General features: G+C 37.3%; 1 long non-coding RNA gene across 1 annotated transcript; it reads right to left on the minus strand.

Moving 5' to 3' along the window:
• Positions 1-342: 342 nt before the first annotated feature.
• LOC113007160 (uncharacterized) lies at positions 343-3,205 on the minus strand. The gene is made up of 3 exons (XR_003269862.1): positions 2,820-3,205; positions 607-701; positions 343-498 (listed from the first exon to the last, which is right to left on the minus strand). It is a non-coding gene; the product is annotated as an uncharacterized LOC113007160 (long non-coding RNA).
• Between the last annotated feature and the right edge of the window lie 215 nt (positions 3,206-3,420).

Below are 3,420 nucleotides of genomic sequence, written 5' to 3' on the forward strand. Positions count from 1 at the left end.
ACAATGTAGAATCCATGTCACTGGAGAATTTTGATTCAATAAACAGTAAAAAGGTGAGCTGTGAAGACCAAGGACAAGTGCAGCTCACAGGTTTTCTATCCAAGGAATCCCAGAAGATTGCATGGTGTCATTGCCCAGCAGTTGTTCGCAGGACATATGGACTCAACCTCAACAATCCCTCACACTGAGCACCATGAAGTGACAGTGCAGAGGAAAAACTCCCCTTTAACAAGAAGAAACCTCCAGCAGAACCCGGTTCAGTCATCTGGGTTTGGAGGAGAGAGAGAGACACAGAACTACCAAAAGTATATATTTTTTTTTATGTGATTGACTGTTGTTGTAATTCAAGCCCTGAGTGTAGAGCAGGTAAGATACAAAGTTGCATCCTAAATTCCATGGTCATGCAGAGTGTTTAGTTTATGACTTTTTCACCTGGTCATTTCTTGATGAACAGATGGTCTTTTAGGGTTGACCAAGCTGGTACCTTGACTCTGTTCTCTGCAAGATGTTGCAAAAAACAAAATCATATGGAGACAATATTGGACACAAAATATATAACAATTTAGTTAAATGTAGCATTAACTCATAGGTCTTGCTAAAGTAAACCTTGTATTCTGATTCATCACAGCAGCAGTTCAGTTGGATGATGTCAGTAACTGCAGCAAGTGTCTTGCTGACTGAATAATTACATCTTGCATAATCTGAAACAAACACATAAAGACAGAAACAATTTATAAATTAACGTTTGATAAAATCTAAGAATTAATCATTTATTAGATACCAATATGTAGGGCTGCTCAATTAATTGAATTTTAATCACGATTACGATCTGGGCTTTCAACGATCATTAAAAATGACTCAGCCGATTATTGGCCCCTCCCTCATTTATCCGCGACACCTTAAAGGCCGGTCCGTGAAAATATTGTCGGGCATAAAGGGTGGCGCAAAAAAGGGTGGAGACTGCTGATTAAGAGGACCCGAGGGAAGCTCGGAAAGCTAAGCAGAAGTTATTTGGAGAGGAGAGTGACTGCCGTTGGTTGAAAATAGAGGTAAAAAAAAACTTCAGTGGTGTTGCACACTATTTTATATTATTTTTTAAAGTCATTGTTAACCCTTTAAAGCCGGTCAGAGCAGCACGCTCCGTTTTGCGTAACTATTTTTAAATCCCTGTAGAACCTGAACCGTGTAAGCTAGCGCAATAATTTGTTTTGCATATGAAACCGGAGGAGTTGTACTTACATTTGATGCCATCAGCTTGTCCTCGGTCACGGTTTCGTTCCACATATAGCTTTGCAAAAATTGCATAAAAAGCGCTTGCAGGAACAAAAGCATAATATTCCAGAAACACGCTTTGCCGTTCCTATCAGCTGTTCGTAACACTTCCCATAGTAAAATGATGCACCTGCTGTTTTCTTTGCAAATTTGCATCATAGGATTGTTTTTTGTTTTTCCTGCAGTATATAAAAATTGCTGTATCTCCAAAATAAAACTATGAAGACACTCAAAATAAATTTCCTGTTGTTGTAAACTATTTTTTGCAACTTTATTGTATTTAAAGTTTTGAGGGATAAACCTCTTAAATTTCTCCAAGTAGAAATATATGTAAACAAAACAAAAGCGATTTTCTATTTTTTTTGTAGTTTATTGCACTTTTTTGCAATTTATGTAATTACTATGGACTTCATGCATACATATTATTAAAATATGGGCTATAACAGTTGTATTGATGTATAGCAACTTGAAATGCTCCCACAAATGGCACTACAACATGTAAAAAAAAATAATATAAGCTCTGGTGGACTTGGTTCTATAGTAGGTCTTAAAGGGTTAAATAAATATCGTCAAATAATCGTGATCTCAATTTCAGTGAAAATAATCGTGATTATCATTTTTGCCATAATCGAGCAGCCCTACCAATATGAATATGTCTACCATAAAACTTGTGTGGAGCGAAGTTACATTCAATCAAGATGGTCTGGCATGCTACAACTTTGTAGTTGTTAAGTTCTGGCTACAAGTATACATACCCATCTTGTACATGTTCTTTAACATTATTATTATTATTATTATTATTATCATCATTATTATCATCATCATCCTACCCAATTATCTGTTTCTTTTAATCAGAGTATGCTGTTTTAATGACTTTACAATATCATTTACATTGTGTTCCTTACATTTTCCCCAATTGTATATTATATTAATCCTATATTTCCGTTTTAATATTTCTAATGTTTGCCTTGTTTTCTTCACTGTCTAGTCTGCCTCTGTCTCACCTTTATGGATGCATTTACACCTAAATGTCCCCAACAAAGGATGTTTTAATTCACCACTATTCCAGTGAAACACGAGTCTCCCACCTTCCTGCTACCGGTCTCGAGTTTTTGTTCACCAAAGCACACACCAACTTCATACTGACGGACAGATCACTGCCCTTTTGCCGCCTTGTCTGACCGTGTTTTGTGGCTTTGGTTCACTTCGCCTCACTCTTCCCCATTCTTGTCATTAAATCAGGCCGTTCTGCAACCATGGCAGCCATTCACTCTATGGCTCTATTCATGGTGTATTTTACCACTTCACCAAAGGCCGTTTTCGTTTACAACATTATATTTGCAGTGTTCGTCTATCTATCAATATCTGCGGAGTATTTTTTAACGAGTATCCTATTTTCTAAAGCACAGCATGTAAAGGGTAGCTCGGTTAGCAGGATGCTAGCATGTAGCGCTTAGTGAGACACGCCTCAGACGAGTTGAGCAACGGATTTAAATAAAATTAACGTTTCAAAAGACAAACTTGAAGATAAAAAACAATATACTTACCGGAGAATCGCCAGGGTTTGCCGCTTCCATCTTGCTGCTCCTAAATTCAAAACTGCCTCTGCAGTCAGGCAGGGGAGGCGTGGAAATTGTCTTTGAGTTAGTCAAACGTTTTCCTTAGTTCGAGTAGATGATAAAATAAAAATAAATGGGATTTTAAGTAGGACTAGGCGTTCTGTAATGATCTCTATTTAGGAGAAAAACTTAATCACTCACCTCTAAACAGCTCTCTTTTAGGAGACAAACTGCTGGCTAACGGTGTCATGTGATCAAACAGCGTAATTTAATTGGCTGAGAGCCACTCGACTCGATCTGGTGCTGATTGCTCTGGCTTGGGTCATTAAAGTTCATCACTTTTGCAGTTGAATTTTTGCAGGTGAATTTTTGCAGGTGAATTTTTGCAGGTGAATTTTTGCAGGTGAATATTTTTGCAGGGAAATTTGGAGGATAAAAATTCAGTGTCATAAATTCAATGTCTAAAAATACTTGAATTCTGATGATACTATATTTCTTCCATACTGACCTGTTTTATATACGCGCTGAATAGTTTTCTACACAAGATCGCTGCAAAAAGTGCAGCCTTACCTAATGTCCACCTACTGTT

The sequence above is a fragment of the Astatotilapia calliptera genome, chromosome 15, assembly GCF_900246225.1.
Source record: "Astatotilapia calliptera chromosome 15, fAstCal1.2, whole genome shotgun sequence".
Taxonomy (NCBI): Eukaryota; Metazoa; Chordata; class Actinopteri; order Cichliformes; family Cichlidae; genus Astatotilapia; species Astatotilapia calliptera.